Raw genomic sequence first — 20,774 nt, 5'->3', positions numbered from 1 at the left:
TGGCAGAAATGAATGCGGGAATTCGTCGAAGAATCCTACTTTATAATGTCACAGATATATATTTCTAAGACCGAGAATATCAGTTCTGCAAGAGATTTCAATGATCGCGAAGATTTAGAAGCCCGATCCTTCACAGAACAAGAAATTAAAGCCATGCAGATGAGTCGAATTCTGCCAAACACGAGGAAAAATACCAATTGCATAGGAATATGGTGACACTTCGAGATCAGTACAAAAGATTGGATTTTAACTTTTTTGATAAGCAAGGTATTGACATCCACTGACAGACAAAAACAAGAACAGCCATTAAATGAAGATGAGTTGGAACAGGTTGGAATTGTAGAGTTCAAGTCTGTAGTGTAGAAAATGCCAATGGATTAATTTATACTAGTAATATATTTGTATTACGTGCTGCGGATGAGCATAAACCGCGACAAAATGTGGAAGTTTTTAGTGTTGAAAATGCCAAGAGATTAATTTATAATAGTAAAATATTTGGATTATGTGCTGCGGATGAGCAGAAGCCGCGACAAAATGTGAAAGTGCGACTAGATATCAAAATGTAAAGAAATGTGAGACAAAATGTAAGAATATGACTGAGAGTGACGAACATTCGAAAAGTGCTGAAACAGTTGAAAATGATGACTCTTTTACCATAACATGTTCAAAACGGGTTGTAGATGTTCAAATAAATATGTAAATCATGATTTTGTTATTTTTGTCCCTTTTCAACTGATACACAGCCACTTTTCAACTGATACATGGCCACTTTTCAAAAGTGGCCGTGTATCGGTGTATACCCTCCCATTTTCATCAAAGAGTCGAGAAAAAGTATGGGTATAAAGTTAATTAAATCACACTTTATAGTATAAAACTCAGGTAGAAATATACAAGAACCTAATCACACCATTTATTGTTAATTAATGACAAGCTGAGTAATCCAATAAATAATCAGATCCAATCACACAAATTCCCTATTGTGGCTGTCAGTAAGATCTGAGTAATTTTCATGTAGTAATCTAGTACATTTTCCACGATACTACCTACTCGTTTACATGTACTGGTGTTAAAATTGAGTCTATAAATCTCTTATGTTTATTTTCTGAACAAGGTAGGATAAACATTTTGACTGCTTTTATATACATAAACTTAATTCAATACCAAAACCTCAGTTTCTAGTATTTTTTTTTATCATTTGGTCCGAATCAGTTCCATACTGGTCCGAATCAGCGTATTGGTGGTCCCAATCAGCCTGGAATGTGGTCCGAATCAGCTATGACTTTTGGTCCAAATCAGCCATGGTCCCAATAAGCCATGATCCCAATCAGCTTGGTTTCTCCAGAATAACGTTCAAAATCTTGTGTCTTGTGTTTAAATGCTTAATTGGATCCAGCCCAGAATATCTGACTGAACTTTTGCAAGTTTATGAACCAATAATAAATCTTCGTTCCCAAGAACAGTGCCTTTTACACATACCGAAATTAAAATTGCAATCCTTTAGTTATAAATCTTTTAGATGTTATGCATCAATCGCATGGAATTCCCTACCACACAGCATTAAAACGTCAAGTTCTCTCAAATTGTTTAAGACAAAATTGAAAACTCATTTATTTAATCTAGAATACGAGTTATCAAGCTACTAGTGTAAAGTGTACAGAGTGTCATGACTGTGCCTTGAGCATGTAATTTTGGATGGAATTGGCGCTATGTATAAATATACATTATTATTATTATTTTTTATTAATCATAATAAACTTTGAAAATGGACTACACAGAGAATTGGAATTAGACCCTGTTATGAAATATGATCAATTAAAATTATGAAACAAAGTGTGTTTATTTATAAATGTTAGCCACAAAGTTGCTTATAATTAACAGGGATGTAATATAAATTATAAAAATATATATTATATACAGGGTATTTACAATTATGGGGTGATGATGATGTGAAAAGCAATATTATAGTTACGAGTATTTGTATAATCGGTGATATATTCATTGTGAATCAAATTTGGTAGACTGGCAATTGATCGACTTAATGTTATTGTCATTAGTTGCTATTTTTGTTGCCCAAACTCAAAGATCGTGCCCGGTTTTGATTACAACACACGTGATTGTCAAAATTTGTCAACCTCTACCCCCTTCAACATATTACTATTACGATGGTTTAGCTAAATTAGCTCATCACGTGGCATGTGTAATGTTGTGATGGACATAGTTGAAAATACAAGCAAAAACATTGACTTTTCAAGAGAGAACTTATTTTTTCGTTGGGATATTTAATTGTGCAATTGGAGTTTATTCAACCGGAGGTGATTTGAAACACATAGGCAAGTTTTTAATAACAAATATTCAGTAGTTTGTTCACAATCGAAGAAATCCGTTTAAAATTTGCCACAGTTCAGATAGTAAAACTTAGGTAAATAATACATAATAGGCTACAGGTAATATTAAAATCTGTTTAAGAGAATTAGGTCAGGTAGTGGTATTAGCATTACAATGGTAGGTTAATCTTTAGTTCAATTTAAATCAACATTGATGTTGTGATCTTACGGGGAAAAGATGGGCTTCTGATATCCAATAATTAAGACAAAATAAACATTTTACGGTACACGAATCGTGTACCACGGTGCATTTCAGCGCCATTAATTTTAACAAGGGACTTGTAGAAAGAGGCTAGATATATTCCACAAGTCATGTCAAACGGTGATGTCATATTCTTATCTGAAGAGCATGCGCAATAAATACTATCAGTGTAGATTGGAATAACCAGACGCTAGAGATTGCCAATGCCATTGGATGGAGACTTCTGGCGTGTTTTGACGAATACAACTGATTAGAAATTGCAGTAAAAATAGAAACGATTGAATGTAAATCAGTTTATATACATTCACATTACATTATTAATATTATATACGTTGCGACCCATATTGTGTCAATTTTTAGATCCAAAATATTACTATTAGCGATTTAGGCTATTTAGCTCCTTTAACTTTAAGAAAGAGAATAGGCTAGCTACCGGTGAGGTAAAAATAATATACCGGTATAGCAGTATAGGACTCTCTGTATTAGCCTGTTCTGTACAGTGTACTTTAACCCTACTTACTTCCAACCAGACATCTGAAGAAATGACCTCCTTGCCCTTACCATAGTACCATACGTGGACGAGATCAAACTTGCATACAATAAGCTACCATACAATAAGACCACTCACCATACAATAAGGGACAATCAAGTCAGCATACAATAAGGAATTCGCTGGATGACCATGACTTCAGTGAGATCACGTGTTCCATATAGGCCACTCGGCAAACCTCGGCACATCTAGATGTAGCACTCTGTGGATGTAGGCACTCGGCAAATCTCGACAGATTCCGTTACCCTACATCTATTATTATTATTATTATTATTACAGCATATTTATAGTGCACCCTTTCATATAACATGTTCAGAGGCACTTTACAAAGTGACAATGTAAATCACACATAAACAACAAGATTATGGGCATGTTAACGATTGTATACAGAGTCAGTTAAAAGCCTGATTAAATAAATGTGTTTTAATTTGTTTTTTAAAAGAATACAGAGATGTACAACATCTTAAACTAAATGGTAGATTATTCCATAAAACAGGTGCTTGATAACTAAAAGAGCGCTGACCATAGGAGACTAGTTGAACAGTTTTGGGCTTTAAAAGTAGTTTATCTGATGTACGTAATGTTCGGCCAGGTGTATAAAGTTCTAAAAGATCTGAGAGGTAAACAGGAGCTAAATTATTTAAACATTTAAAAGTAAGTAATAAAATCTTAAAATCAATTCGATATTTAACAGGTAACCAGTGTAAATTATATAAAACAGGAGTTATGTGGTCACATTTCTTAGTTAAAGTAACAAGTCTAGCCGCAGTATTTGTACTTTTTGTAATTTATCTATAAGCTTTAAAGGTAAACCAACTAAAAGTGAATTAAAGTTATCTAATCGAGAAGTGACCAGAGAATTAACAAGTGACTTAGTGGATTCTACAGTTACACATTTACGTATTTTACCTATATTTCTAATATTAAAATAGCACAATTTACAAATATTATTTACTTGAGCTCCCATAAGCATAAAACTATCAAAGATAGCGCCAATATTACGAGCAGAATAAGATGAAAATATATCACAATTACCAATTACAACAGGGGGGTTATCTTGTGCAGATTTACTTAATTGATGCCTTGAGCCTAATAACAAATATTCGGTTTTATCATCATTCAATTTTAGAAAGTTCTTTGACATCCATTTTCTAATTTCACTAATACAGTTCTCAAGTTGCAATTTTGATAAATTGAAAGAAGATGGACAATTAGGTGTAAATGAAATATATAATTGAGTATCATCGGCATACAAATGAAAGCTGAGACCATATTTTCTGACAATATCTCCTAATGGTGGCGTATAGAGGGTAAATAAAATCGGACCAAGAACAGAACCTTGGGGAACCCCAGATGACAAAACAGATTCAGACGACGATTTGCAATTAACTAAAATATACTGTTTTCTACCCACAAGATAGCTCTCTAAAAGATTTAATGCAGAGCCACAAATACCGAATTTAAATTGAAGTCTACGTAGAAGAATTGAAGGGTCCACCGTGTCGAAAGCAGCAGATAAATCTAATAAAATTAAAATTGTACATTTTCTATTATCAATTTCCATTAAAATATCAGTTGAAACCCGGGTTAAAGCTGTTTCGGTACTGTGAAATTGTTTATAAGCACTTTGAAATGGTTCATACAAACAGTTATCATCTAGATGGGCCTTTATCTGAGAAGCAATACATTTCTCCAATATTTTAGAAATAAAACTTAAGTTAGAGACTGGCCTGTAATTTTTAAAAACATTAGGATCCAGTGTAGACTTTTTAATTAAAGGGGTAACATAAGCTCGTTTGAAAACGTTGGGAATAGTAGCGGATGATATACAAGAATTAATAATATTGGTAAAAACTGGAATAACTTCGTCTAGACAGTCCTTAAGAACAGAAGTCGGAACAGGATCTAATGAACAAGATTTAGGAGCAGACGATTTAATTAGCTTTAAAATAAAAGATTCACTAACCAAGTTAAAATTTTCTAAATAAACAGAATTTTCTAACTTATCAAAATCATGAGCGTTAAAGTCAATAGTTTTATTTAAATCATCAAGTTCAGTTCGTATTTTCTGTATTTTTATTTGAAAGAAATCAGAGAATAAATTTGCAAGTTCAGTGTCATTATCATTGTCCGGGAGGATAGTACGCTCAGCATTATGGTCCAAAAGGGAATTCACAACTTTATACAGGTCTTTTTGTCTGTTTTCGCCATTTTCTATTTTATCAGAGTAAAATTTAATTTTAGCACCATCAATTAATTTATTCACATTGTTTTTTAAAGATTTATAAATCTGTTATGGACATGTAGATTTGTTTTCCGCCACAGATGTTCAGCCTTATTACGGTCCCTTTTGGCTTCTAAAATAGAATCATTAAACCACTGCGTATTGGGACGAATCGTAAATGTTTTCGTTTGAAGAGGAACAAGCGAGTCCAAAATTTCAGCAAGCTTTGAGTGATATTGGGTTGCCTTCTCTTGTATATCTTGAATACGTTGAATGCCATTGAAATTCGAGTTCACTATTTCCGCTTTAAATTTATTTATGTCAAATGATTTAAACCTTCGATATGTTAAAGTCTTTCTTGTTGGGTGTGGTTTCTGGATCATAAGATTAAAAGTTGCCGGAAAATGATCAGATATTAATTTGTCCGAGACAGAGAGATTATCCAGTTTAATATCACGTGGATTAGTTATCACCAGATCGAGAATATGTCCACCGTTATGAGTAGAAGAAGAAACATGTTGTGTGAGAGATCTATTATTCAGCATATCACAAAAATCAACCGCGGTAGAGTCGTTGGAATCATCAACATGAAAATTAAAATCTCCCCAAATAATAGTGCAACACTTAGTCATCATCAACTGGTCCAGAAATAATCCAAATTCTTCCATAAACTTTTGACACAATTTGCTATTGGGCGGGCGGTAAATTGTAATAATCCTAGTTTCCTTGAAAGAAAACTGTAGAGAACAATCCAAAATTTCAAAAGAATCAAAACGGTCATGACGGATTTTCTTACACTTAATAGATGACTTAAATATAAGTGCTACGCCTCCTCCACGTGAACCGCGAGGGCAATGTTGTATAGAATATCCATCAGGTACTAAAGCTGCGATTGTCGATGAGTCCGAACAGTCATTATTCAGCCACGTTTCAGTTATTCCACAAATATCAATAGAATTTTCAAAAATATAATCAGATAAAATTGTTGTTTTATTTCTTACGGATCTGGCATTAATTAATCCAAACGAAGTTGTTAATACTGACGCTTCATTTTCGACCGCCTTTCTAATTTGTATAAGATTGTTCTTTATCTTCTGTTTTGTTCTAAAGTTTTTGATCTGTTTGTGATTTTTGATAGAGTTTGAGGTAAGCTGGATGAGATTGCTATGATTAATGTTAATATTCAGTGGATTAGTGTTTAGAGGTTCATATGGTCTGTTGGTGGTGATAACTTTTAAATGTCTTTGATTTCTCCCAATTACTTCATTGTTGTCGTATATATAATCATTCAAAGCGACTGTTTTATTTTCGACGGGCCATGCATTAAGACACAATTGTGTATTGTCTGGGCGTTGATCGATTTGTTCAGAAATTATTGGAATAGTAACAAGATTGCCCCTGTTTACTGTTCTGTGTCTTTTTACTGTATCATTTCTAATAGTAGTAGTTGGATTTAAAACATCAATCTTTTTAACCCACTGCTTTCCACTCCTCACGCCTCTATGCTTAATTGTAGTTGGGTGTGGCGGAAATATTATAAATAACAATAATCAATCGTTGTTTTGATGAAAAATATTGTCAATTTTGTTTAAAACTAGCAGGGCCGAGATCAAATCAGCCGTCACTTTCTCATCCTTCACTAAGAATACTCACCCGTCACTAACTGCGAATCAAGCTGGCCGTCACTTACAAATTCGCTGGATGACCATGACTTCAGTGAAATCACGTGCTCGGTATGGGCTAATCCGAGCCTTCGATAATTAAATGAATTGAAAGTAGTCTATTTTTAGTAACCCATTTCTTTGCTCAAAATAAAAATGCTTTTATCTCTTCTAAAGTATGTTATCATGCATGTGCCAGAAAATAACAAGTAGATTTAAAGAGCCATAGAAACTAGAATTTCGTATTAAGACACGTATTTTGACATTAAACACTCGCCCCACCCCACCACTATCTTTAATTCAGCCAGTGAAGGCTACCAAACTTGTATCAATTTTAATTTAAAATGGTTATATGCATTCCGCCGAAAATATAATAAATACATTTCAAGAGAGGATTAACTTTACTTTTCAGTATAGATCTACGGAATTTTAGATTAAGCCCCGCATTTTAATATCAAATACCCCCCCACCCTTTCTTTCACTTTTCAAGGCAAGTAAATATGAATGTGTCAGAAAATTATTTATATATTTAAAAAGAGTAGTGAACGTGCTTTCTACTGAGATGTAGCATGATATCTGGAATTTTGTATTAAGACCCGTATTTTTACTTTAAATACCCCCCCCCCCCCCTATCATTTAATAGATTTTTGTACAGTTCGTCTTTGGTCACCTCTCAAGGCAAGTAAATATGAATGTGCCAGAAAATAATTTATATATTTGAAAAGAGAAATGAAATTGCTTTTCAGTGATATGTAACATGATATCTGGAATTTCGTATTAAGACCCGTATTTTTACTTTGAATACCCCACCCCCATCATTCAATAGAGTTTTGTTTCACTCGACTTTGATCATCTATAAAGGTAAGTAAATATAAATGTGCCAGAAAATTATTTATATATTTGGAAAGAGCAGTGACAGTGCTTTCTACTGATATCTAGCATGATATCTGGAATTTCGTATTAAGACCCGTAGTTTTACTTTAAATACCCCCCCCCCATCATTTAATAGATTTTTGTACCCTTCGTCTTTGATCACCTCTTAAAGCAAGTAAATATGAATGTGCCAGAAAATTATTTATATATTTGTAAAGGGCAGTGAACGTCCTTTCTACTGATATGTAGCATGATATCTGGAATTTCGTATTAAGAACCGTAATTAGACATTGAATACCCCCTACCCCAATCAGTAATTACCTAATAGAGTTCAGTATTATCCAACTTTGATAGCTTGTCAAGGTAAGTAAATATAAATGTGCCAGAAAATTATTTATATATTTGAAAAGAGCAATGAACGTGCTTTCTACTGATATGTAGCATGATATCAGGAATTTCGTATTAAGACCCGTATTTTTACTTTAAATACCCCCCCCATCATTTAATAGATTTTTGTACCGTCGTCTTTGGTCACCTCTCAAGGTAAGTAAATATAAATATGCCAGAAAATTATTTATATATTTGAAACGAGAAATGAATGTGCTTTTCAGTAGTGATATGTGACATGATATCAGGAATTTCGTATTAAGACCCGTATTTTTACTTTAAATACCCCCCCGCCCCATCATTTAATAGATTTTTGTACCGTTCGTCTTTGGTCACCTCTCAAGGCAAGTAAATATGAATGTGCCAGAAAATTATTTATATATTTAGAAAGAGCAGTGACTACGCTTACTACTGATATATAGCATGATATCTGGAATTTCGTATTAAGACCCGTATTTTTACTTTAAATACAGCCCCACCTCCATCATTTAATAGATTTTTGTACCGTTCGTCTTTGGTCACCTCTCAAGGCAAGTAAATATGAATGTGCCAGAAAATTATTTATATATTTAGAAAGTGCAGTGACCGTGCTTTCTACTGATATGTAGCATGATATCTGGAATTTCGTATTAAGAACCGTAATTAGACATTGAATACCCCCACCCCCATCAGTAATTACCTAATAGAGTTCAGTATTATCCAACTTTGATAGCTTGTCAAGGTAAGTAAATATAAATGTGCCAGAAAATTATTTATATATTTGAAAAGAGCAATGAACGTGCTTTCTACTGATATGTAGCAATATGTCAGGAATTTCGCACATTAAGACCCGTATTTTTACTTTAAATACCCCCCCCCCATCATTTAATAGATTTTTGTACCGTTCGTCTTTGGTCACCTCTCAAGGCACGTAAATATGAATGTGCCAGAAAATTATTTATATATTTGAAGAGAGCAATGAACGTGCTTTCTACTGATATCTAGCATGATATCTAGAATTTCGTATTAAGACCCGTATTTTTACTTTAAATACCCCCCCCCCCCAATCATTTAATAGATTTTTGTACCGTTCATCTTTGATCACCTCTCAAGGCAAGTAAATATAAATGTGCCAGAAAATTATTTATATATTTGAAACGAGCAATGAACGTGCTTTCTACTGATATGTAGCATGATATCTGGAATTTCGTATTAAGACCCGTATTTTTACTTTAAATACCCCCCCCCCCCCTATCATTTAATAGATTTTTGTACCGTTCGTCTTTGATCACCTCTCAAGGCAAGTAAATATGAATGCGCCAGAAAATTATTTATATATTTAAAAAGAGCAGTGACCGTGCTTTCTACTGATATCTAGCATGATATCTGGAATTTCGTATTAAGACCCGTATTTTTACTTTAAATACGCCCCCCCCCCCCCATTATTTAATAGATTTCTGTACCATTCGTCTTTAATCATCTTTTAAAGCAAGTAAATATGAATTTGCCAGAAAACTATTTATGTATTTGAAAAGAGCAGCGACCGTGCTTTCTACTGATATGTAGCATTATATCACGAATTTCGTATTAAGACCCGTATTTTTACTTTAAATACCCCCCCCCCCTTCATTTAATAGATTTTTGTACCGTTTGTCTTTGATCACTTCTCAAGGCAATTAATATGAATGTGCCAGAAAATTATTTATATATCTGGAAAGAGCTGTGACCGTGCTTTCTACTGATATCTAGCTTGATATCTGGAATTTCGTATTAAGACCCGTATTTTTACTTTAAATACCCCCCCCCCCCCCACACCACCATTTAATAGATTTTTGTACCGTTCGTCTTTGATCCCCTCTCAAGGCAAGTAAATGTGAATGTGCCAGAAAACTATTTATATATTTGGAAAGAGCAGTGACTGTGCTTTCTAGTGATATCCAGCATGATAACTGGAATTTCGTATTAGGACCCGTATTTTTATACGCCCACATTATGTCGTCGCCCCTGTCCGTCCGTCCGGACGTCCGTCCACAATTGTTTGTGAACAGTCTACAGGTCACAATTTTTATCCGATTTCAATGAAACTTGCAATATAGGTTAATCACCCTACGATCTCGGTTCCTTTCGATATTGGCATCTATCGGACCGTAACTTCATGGATTATGGTCCCTGATTGTACGAAAAATCACCTTTTTGGATTGTGAACACTGTTGAGGTCACAATTTTTATCCGATTTTGTTGAAACTTGAAATGTAAGTTTATAACTCAAAGATCTCGGTTCCTTTCGATATTCGCGCATATCGGACCGTAATTTCCTGAATTTTGGCCCCTGTGGACCCTATAGAGTTCATAATTTTTATCCGATTTAATAAAACGTATTACTATATCACCGTTAAACCCTAAGGACGGTTGAGTTCGAATTTCGTGAAAATCGGCCCAAAACTGACAGACAAAATGACCGCCGTTCGTTCTCAAATAGCGTAAAAATATGGTATATCATGGTTGTGGACCCTATAGAGGTCACAATTTTTATTCGATTTTGTTGAAACTTGAAATGTAAGTTTATAACACAAAGATCTTGATTCCTTTCGATATTCGCGCATATCGGACCGTAACTTCATGAATTATGGCCCCTGATTGTACGCAAAAACGCGTTTTTTGGTTTGTGGACCCTATAGAGGTCATAATTTTTATCCGATTTTAAAAAAACGTGTTAATATATCACCGTTACACCCTAAGGACGGCTGAGTTCGAATTTCGTGAAAATCGGCCCAAAACTGACAGACAAAATGGCCGCCGTTCGTTCTCAAATAGCGTAAAAATATGGTATATCAAGGTTGTGGACCCTATAGAGGTCACAATTTTTATCCGATTTTGTTGAAACTTGAAATGTAAGTTTATAACACAAAGATCTTGGTTCCTTTCGATAGTCGCGCATATCGGACCGTAACTTCATGAATTTATATTTGAAGTTTCATCACTATCGGTTAATTAGAACTAAAGGGAATCTTACGCCCTTCTGTTCCTTCCTATCGAGTGTCGGGTTTTATCGTCTCTATCTTGGGATTATTTATTTTACTTTATCAGGCAATTTAGCATCCTCTGCGGATCCCTTCACACTCCAGAGACACCTGAACGCTTAGTCGTACTCTCTCTCCCAGTTAACATTGATGGTTAGATTTACGTAAAGTTTACGTCATTATGGTTAGATTTTGGTTAGCGTCCAATAATGGTAAAATTCTTTGGTTAAATTTACGTTACTTTTACGTCATAATGGTTATGGTTACTTTTACGTCAGAAAATGACGTAAATGTAACGTAAACTTTATGACGGATTACTAACCAATTTTTTTCGCTTTAAATACTTCTTGATTAAATAACATTACAAGTGCGTGCACATTCTAACAATTGATAAATAGTTGGAATTCAGACATAATAATTATATATGTATTATTGGTTATAATTCTAACGTTATTCTAACGTAAATTTTACATCAGGTTTCTAACCGTTAGTTTATGGTTAGTTTTCTGACGTAAATCTAACGTTAGTTTTCTAACGTTAATATAACGTTAGTTTTCTAACGTTAATATAACGTTACTTTTATGTCATAATTTTAACCGTTAATTTAACGTTAGTTTTCTAACGTAAATCTAACGTTAATTTTCTAACATAAATCTAATGTTAGTTTTCTAACATAAACCTGATATTAGTTGTATAAAGTAAAACAAATGTCAGTTTAATTTCATGATACTAACAATTAAATTAATGTCATTTTTTATCCTTAGTTTTCTTACGTAAACAAATGTCAGTTTAATAACATGAGCACCATTTGTAATGAAGCGACTCGATGAAGAAGGCTAACCATATCCCACAGGAGAATACTGGTGTGGACTAGAATAAGCAGACGCCAAAGACTGTCATTCAATTTGGGCTTTTTGCATATTTTGTCGAACATAATTGATTAAAATATACAGTAAAACCAGATAAGACTGAACTTTATTCAGTTTATATACATTCATGTTATATTATTATATGCCTTGCTACCCATTTTTGTCCATTTCCAGGGGCCCAACAATAGAAATGAAATGGGGTTTAACGTCCTACTGTTCTGCTCCGAACTGGGCTAATGAAGACGGGCATGTGCCATACAGTGTCCTATGAGGGACATTTTGCCCGTACAGCGGCACTACGACCTACTCTTATATCGAATTCCAACTGTCAAGGGATCTTTTACGTGCACACTAATGTGTCAACAGGACCTCAGTTTTTCATCGGATCCGAACAACTAGACAGGTGTCCTTATCAGGCCCTATGTCCCGCATCACTTTCTCGGCCAATGCAGGGATCGAACCTTTTAACTCCTTTAAGAATTTCAGCCTGTAAGCGACACATAAAGAGAAAAAGGAATGAATGAATGACCTACTCTCATTTCGAATTCCAGCTGTCAAGGTTTCGTTTACATGCACATGCAACATGAGCACAAGATCTTGATTTTTTGTCCTATTTGAAGGACTAGACACTGTCCTACATTACAAACAAGGGGAAAATTCTATACCAGGATCGGACCCCTCGTTAGTTAGCCAGTGTGTTAACTTGAAAAATAACCATTAGCCATTCAACCACGCCAGTGTGCTACAAGGGAGTTTTATCCGGACAGCTGTGCTAAGGCCTACTCATATATTGAGTTCCAACTGTCAGGGGATCTTTAACGTGCATGCCGATGTGTACATGGGACCTCAGTTTTTCGTCCCATCCGAAAGACTAGAAACCTGTGCAGTGCACAAACACATTCTCCTTATTATTCCTGTCTGTGACTACAGTAACTTGATATTGTACACATTGGAGTGCACGTAAACGATCCCTTGGTAGTTGGAATTCGATATAAGAGTATTCTGTTGTGCCGCTGCCCGGGCAAAATTTCCCTCATAGCACACTGTATGGTGTAGGCCCATCTTCATTAGCCTGGTTTAGGAGCAGAACAGTAGGATGTTAAACCCCATTTCATTTCATTTTGTGTACATGGGACCTCAGATTTTCGTCCCATCCGAACGACTAGACAGCTGTCCTTGTCAGGCCCTCTGTCCTGCAACACTGCCAAGCAGAAACCACATCGGAAAATCCTGATGAACACTAGCCAGTCAGTGGCTCCGGGGTCATAAATGTAGTGCCACAAAAAAAAAATTTGCAGTTCACAAACACATTCTCCTTACTATTTGAGTCTGTGACTACAGCAACTTGAAAGTAGTCCAATTAATAGCCTTTTTTATGTGGTTTTGCAATCGAAATCAAACCTGAGAGGGAAAACAAATAATGATAATACATGAAAAAGTGTGGCACCATCCAAAGGGAGAGTGAGAATGAAATGGGGTTTAACATTCACTCGACACAAACTAGGTTATTTCAGGACTAACCGTAGGGGTCTTTAGCAGTGGGAGGAAACCGGAGCACCCAGAGAAAATCCACGGGGTTGGACAGACGTCCCTACTCCTTGTCATATTCAACCCGGGAATGGAACCCATGCCAGTTGACTCAATGACATACCTTATGATACAACACGCATGCGCTAAATCGATGGACACACTAGCCGAATCGTTCGGCTGAATGGGTGGACACACTAGCTGAATGCTTCGCCCGATTCAACCTGTCGGTTGCATCACCTTTCACGTCACATGATTAAACATGGCAGCGTCTGTGTCTTTAATCTATCATGTGACTTCTCGATATGAGTGGTGATTGGCTAATGAATTCTATATTCGGCCGAATGCTTCGGCGAAGCGAACACACCAGGCAAATATAATTGATTCGGGCGAATTATTCGGCCGAATGACAGTGGACACCGAATCATTCGGCTAGTGTGTCCACCGCCTAACCATTTGTCCATCCGACCCTCCGCCAGTGCGTTACCAGGGAGTTTTGTCTGGACAGGAGTGCTAAGGCCTACTCTTGTATTGAATTCCAACTGCAAGGGGATCTTTAAGTGCATGCCAATGTGTACAGAGAGAATGAAATGGCATTTATCATCAACTCGACACAAACTAGGTCATTTCTGGACTAACATATATAGTTTAATTTTATTTCAATAATTCGCGTGCCCGTAGGGGTCTTTAGCAGTGGGAGGAAACTGGAGGACCCAGAGAAACCCATGAAGTTTGACAGGCGACCTTACTCCTTGTCATGTACAACCAGGAAATCGAAACCACGCCAGTTGACTCAATCATACCTTATGATACAACGCGCACACGCTAACCATTTGGCCATCCAACCTCGCGCCAGTGTGCTACAAGGGAGTTTTGTTTGGACAGCAGTGCTCAGGCCTACTCTTATATTGAATTCCAACTGCCAGGGGATCTTTTATGTACATGCCAATGTGTACATAAGACCTCAGTTTTTCGTCCCATCCAAACGACTAGACAGCTGTCCTTGTCAAGCCACCGTCCTGCACCACTGACAAGCGGAAACCACGTCGGAAAATTCTGATGAGCTTTCTCAGGCAACACTGTGAGCGAACTTGTGACCTCCAAGCAAGCCAGCCAGTGTCTTATTCACTTAGCCACTGTGGCAAAGGGGTCATAAGTATAATTCCACAAAAAAACCTGTGCAGTTCACAAACACATTCTCCTTACTATTCGAGTCTCTGTGACTACAACAACTACTCGAAAGTAGTGCGAACTGTAAATTTTATTTTGTTAAACTATCGTAAGAAAAGAAACATATTGAATATGCTTGTCAATATTCTTTCTCTGTCACAGCAGCTAAAAGGTGAAATTGTCTTCCAAAAACTCTTTGTGAGTCCTCTTCCATCCAAAACTAAAAAAATCATTATTTCAAAAATGGTGTTGAGAGAGAGAGAGAGAAATGGGGTTTAACGAGAGAGAGAGAGAGAGAGAGAGAGAGAGAAATGGGGTTTAACGTCCACTTGACACAAACTAGGTCATTCGGGACTAACATATAGTTTAATTTTATTTCAATAATTTGCTTGCACGTAGGGGTCTTTGGCAGTGGGAGGACCCGGAGAAAACCCATGAGGTTGGACAGGCGACCCTACTCCTAGTCACGTATAACCGGGGATTCGAAACCACGCCAGTTGACTAAATGACAGGTCGTCACCATTCGGCCATCCAACCCCCCAAAAATGGTGTTGAAATGGGTGTTTTTGTGAATGCGCTTAGAAATACTCATGTGTAATGAAGTGCTATAATTGAACCATAATAATAATATAGTAGGCCTAGTGGACTCCTCCGTCTCATTTTGGTTGAATGTTTGGAAATTTGATGGCTAATTAGATTTAGGACACTCTGGCATATTTTCTAGGCTTGGCTTCATGTGGCCTGTTTTCCATGCATACAAGAATTAACCAATTAGAAGTTAAACAAAATAAAATCTGCTCCAAAATATTACAATACTTTTTTTTATTTCATTGCCCAAAACACCTTTACAGCCTGAATGTTAATTTTGGGGCAGCGTTTAACTGCATGGGTGGTAATTGAATTTATTAAATTGACTAACTTTTGCACAATAAGTAAATATAAATTATCTTAATACCCCAACTCAGACAAGTTAGTGGCCTTTCAAACCAATTTAAATTCGGTCAAAATTTGTAGAAATTTAGATATTATTTTATTGCATGTGTGTACAATTTGTTATGTGTCTAAGCTCTGTTACCACAAAAAATATATTTAATTTAGTCCTGATAGTAGATTCTATCACACGTTTGAAAGTTGTCCAACGGTCGAATAAATATGTTGTAGTTTGACCTAGATAAATATAAGACTGGGAAAATAAATATAAAAAAAATTCCGACATCTTAAAAGTAGATACCTATATTCGCAATGGAAATATTATTTTAAAAATCGGGATTATTTAATTTGATACAACTGAATAAAATGGCTCTAGTCGATCTATTTAAAAAAACATCAACCAAATATACGAGTTTGGCTACTGCCAGTGCAGTACTGCATCCGTCGTGATCCGAATAAAGCTGTACGTATGTATATTATATCATGTGCATGCTTAAAAAAAGGCCTCTGAATCATATAATAATTTCTTCAATTTTACTATTCATAAGCCTCAAATATTACGTAGTTATAGACTATATATAAAATATTGAAGTGCGTAGGCCTACAGTTGATAGTCGCATAGACTCCGTTATCTACGTATATGATATATGCCGCCATTTTGGGTCAAGGTCAAGATAAATTACAGTCAATACAAATGAATAACTACATCGATAAATTATTAAATGTAATTTCTATTAACTGATTTCAATGTTAGGTGGTCTATGTTTGTTGTCTTTTTCAGTATATTGTCCACATTGATTAAACTATCATTATTAAAATCATTTTGATTCTTCTATATTTGTACGTACTTTTTTACAACTCTGAACCCGGAAGCGAGGTATTCTGGGAAGGTTATTTTAAAGATGGCGGGCGTTTTGGAATTTATTCGTGGAGTGCATGAGAAATGTTCAATATACAGCTACTTGGATTACACAAACAGAGAAAGATAGATTATACCAGTTAAATTGAGAGGTTTTATTTGAAAGTAAGTTTTTTCTTATATCCCCGACTGCTGATATACACGTATACTGAGACTACAAATTCAGCGATATGAAAAGAACTTACAATACAATGTAATAGTAGTAAAAATACTAATAAATACTATTCACACAGATGTAAAATTATTTATGTCCTTATTTTTCTAATTTTTCACCGTAATTCTTACTTCTGTAAGACGCCAGGTTACGAAACAGTTTGCTTTTGTGAAAAAAAAAAAATTACTATCAGGTTATTACTGTACACATTTTCATTTTTACTTAATTAATAATTACTTAGACCTTTTGGACTAAAAAAAAATATGTCCTCACTACTCAACGCTGCAGGCTTTGGCACATGACATTTTTACTTTCATAGCATTGGCAACACTTTAATCTCAATCTTCTCTGATTCTAAATAGCAGAAATATAGCAAATTCTTCTGTAACACTGTAATCAACCAGAACGTAATTCCAAACTTGACGTCTCCCCCTTGGACCCCGGCGGCTATTGCTTTTCATCAAAAATCTACCTGCTGTGCATAACTAAAGTTGACTTTTGAGCGCACGACAGAGAGTCTGGAGAGGGCCAACGCCAGTCTCTGCAGGCTGGGGCCAATGTACAGTCTTTCGAATGGGACAAAAAACCAAGGTATTTTGTACACATTGAATGATAATTTAAACCTAATTTCATTTTGATTTTGGAGTATAAAAGTTGCTTTAATTGAATTTTTTTTTGTTTTTTTTTTTACAGATCCTATATTTGAGCACCATTCATGGCAGTCATGTCGAGGAAGTTATAAAAAGGTTGATAAGGGCTTTGTATATGGAAGCTAGATGACATTACTACTTATCATACACAACTATTTGTCACATACCGACTTGGGATTGAAACCAAGCGACTGAACTCAATAACACTCCTCAATAACACTCGTCTATGAAACCACCCAGATGGCAAAGAAATAAAGACTTTTTAATTATGTACCGAACTCATATATGTATCTATGGTAGCACAAAATTCACCAGAATGTAGGCCAAAGCTTTACTTTACAAGCAGTAGGCTTAAAATATTTTCCGTCTGATCTTGTAAGAGTCAATTGTTTATGAATAGTTTGCCTCAAGCAGATATCCTGTCACTGTGTCACAGTATCATATAACCGCTCTTTGGCTTGAACTGAGTTGTATCAGTGAGTTGAAAATCTACTGCAGTCAGTATATTAGATTCAAAATTCTAACGAGCTTTCGTCTAACTTCTAACTTCTGTTCATGTATTTTTTAACTTCTATTCATGTAATTTCTAACTTCTATTCATGTATTTTGTTAAATTAAGACAATGTATAATCCAACTTCTTTATTTGTTCAGTGTAAATTTTAATTCTATTCCATCTTATTTCTATTATTTAGACGAAAAACGTCTTCTTAATTTTTACACTTCTGCCTAGCAACCATCATTATGAAGTCATTTGGTGTCGCCACTGCGTGCTCATTTTTGGTGATTGCGCACCTGGTCGGGACCATTGTGTTGATATAAATGACACATTCTTGATAAAGACGAGAGTGTCCTCGTCGAAACGTTGCTTTATATTAAACTCAGTAAGAGTTATCTATAAAATTGTACCCTGTGTTAATGTAGACCAACAGTATATAAATATTAATTGGCTCAACTTGTCTTAAAAAAAATGAACAAATGCTGTTTAGCTTGTATTTGAAATAGAAAATGAAATATAATGGGGTTTAACATCCTATTATTCTACTCCGAACTTGGCTAATACACCATACAGTGTGCTACGAAGGAAACTTTGCCCGGACAGCGGCACTACGGAACGATTAGACCGCTGTACTTGTTAGGCCCTCCATCCTGCATCACTGACAAGGAGGAACCATGCCGGAAAATCTGGATGAACTTTCTTGACCAATGCAGGGATCGAACACCCTACCGCTAGGCTAGTGAGCCAGCGTCTTACCGACCGTATTTGAAATCGTATTTGCAAACCATACATAGATATCACGTTCAATGTTGTTTGTGGGATTGGATGGCCGAAAGGTTAGCACGTGCGCGCTGTACCATAAGGTATGTCATTGAGTCAACTGGTGTGGTTTCGATTCCCCGGTTGTACGTGACAAGGAATAGGGTCGCCTTTCCAACCTAGTGGGTTTTCTCCGGGTCCTCCGGTTTCCTCCCATTGCTAAACACCCCTACGCGCAAGCGAATTATTGAAATAAAATTGAACCATGTTAATACCGAACCTACATGTAGTTTGTGTTGAGTGGACGTTTAACCCCATCAGACTCTCTCTCTCTCGCTCTCTCTCTCGAAGTTGTTTTCAATTTTAGCACTCCACCAAACCATTCAACTGGACTAAGAGCGAGTCGTTTGTATCAACAGAATGGTCCCGATCAGGTGCTCAATCGCCAAATTGAGCGAACGGTGGCGACACCAAACGACGTCATAATGATGGTTGCTAGGTAGAAATCAAAATTCTAAATTTGTTTACCATTCATGCTTAACATGTAAAGTGACTAGACATTTTTCACCTTAATAATAGAAATAAGATGAAACAATTAAAATTTACACTGAGCAAAAAAAGAAGTTGAATTATACATTGTCTTAATTTAGAAATTACATGAATGGAAGTTAGAAATTACAAGAGTAGAAGTAAGAAATTAGACGATAGCATGTTAGAATTTTGAATCTAATATACCGCCATAGTATACAGGGAAACTTTTTAAACCCTTACAAATTCTTCAAATTTTTGTGATAGATCAATAATAGCAAAAATCTGTGTTAAAATTATATTTGTAATGTGTTTAACAAATTCTATCACACATGTAATATTGGTGTAATTAAGTATATACCTTATTTCAATATTGGGGTATTGTATCGTTGCCCTGACTGTTTGTTTGTCCAAATTAGTTTGTGATTGTGAAGGTGACAGTTTTTTATACGCTAACATTTTCATGTAGACGTATATTTTTGTAGCCCCTGTCCGTCCGAACGTCCATCGGTCCGTCCACAATTGTTTGTGGGACCGTAACTTCATGGATTATGGCCCCTGATTGTACTGAAAGTCATGTTTTGAGCTTGTGGACCCTATAGAGGTCAAAATTTTTATACGCCCACATTTTCATGTGGACGTATATTGTGGTAGCCCCGGTCCGTCCGGACGTCTGTACACAATTGTTTGTGGACACTCTACAGGTCACAATTCTTATCCGATTTTGACGAAACTTGAAATATAGGTTTATCTCCAAAAGATCTTGGTTGCTTTCGATATTGGCATGTATCTGACCGTAACTTCTTGGATTATGGTCCCTGATTGTACGAAAAATCAAGTTTTTAGCTTGTGGACCCTATAGAGGTCACAATTTTTATACGCCCACATTTTCATGTGGACGTATATTGTCGTAGCCCTTGTCCGTCTGGACGTCCATCCGTTTTTAGCTTGTGGTCCCTATAGAGGTCACAATTTTTATACGCCCACATTTTCATGTGGACGTATATTGTCGTAGCCCCTGTCCGTCCAGACGTCCATCCGTTTTTAGCTTGTGGTCCCTGTAGAGGTCACAATTTTTATTCGATTTATAAAAAAAAAACCTGTGTATATATAACCATTACACACTAAGATCTTGGTTCCTTTTCATAATCGCGCATATCCGAACGTAACTTCCTCGATTATGGCTCCTGATTGTTCGAAAAATCGCATAATCAAGGTTGAATTCAAATTTAGGGAAAATCAAAATGAAACTGCCTGACAAAATGTGTAAAAGTATGCAATATGAAGGCATTGGATACTCAAGATTTTAACTGGCCTGCAATTTAAAAATTTAATTAAAAAATGGGAAAGTGAGGCCAAGTCTCGAATATACCTGTGCCCTCATTACCACAATGCACACATCATGTCGAAACTAGAAACTGTGATAACTTGGCTCAGAATGAAGTAATTTGAATGAAATTTTCATTTTACATGTATATTATTTATTTTTGA

The 20,774-nt window shown here is 35.8% G+C and overlaps 1 protein-coding gene and 1 long non-coding RNA gene across 3 annotated transcripts in view; one reads left to right on the top strand and one right to left on the bottom strand.

The window, feature by feature from the left end:
* The window catches only part of LOC126811199 (transmembrane protein 161B), a 47,152-nt gene extending 40,248 nt beyond the window's left edge, over positions 1-6,904 (bottom strand). The window contains exon 1 of one of the 2 annotated variants that reach the window (XM_056098563.1): positions 3,215-6,904. The gene's annotated coding sequence lies outside the window, so the exon portion shown is untranslated. Of the gene's footprint in view, positions 1-3,106 lie in introns of both variants that reach the window. The other variant, XM_050536763.2, reaches the window with a different exon arrangement.
* An 8,424-nt stretch (positions 6,905-15,328) lies between these two features.
* On the top strand, positions 15,329-17,991 carry LOC130010695 (uncharacterized). The gene is made up of 3 exons (XR_008785972.1): positions 15,329-16,239; positions 16,558-16,800; positions 17,543-17,991. It is a non-coding gene; the product is annotated as an uncharacterized LOC130010695 (long non-coding RNA).
* Positions 17,992-20,774: the final 2,783 nt, after the last annotated feature.

The sequence above is a fragment of the Patella vulgata genome, chromosome 2 (assembly GCF_932274485.2).
Source record: "Patella vulgata chromosome 2, xgPatVulg1.2, whole genome shotgun sequence".
In the NCBI taxonomy this organism is placed as follows: Eukaryota; Metazoa; Mollusca; class Gastropoda; family Patellidae; genus Patella; species Patella vulgata.
The sequence above is the reverse complement of the archived record's forward strand: the minus strand, read 5'-3'. Positions and strand labels throughout refer to the sequence as shown.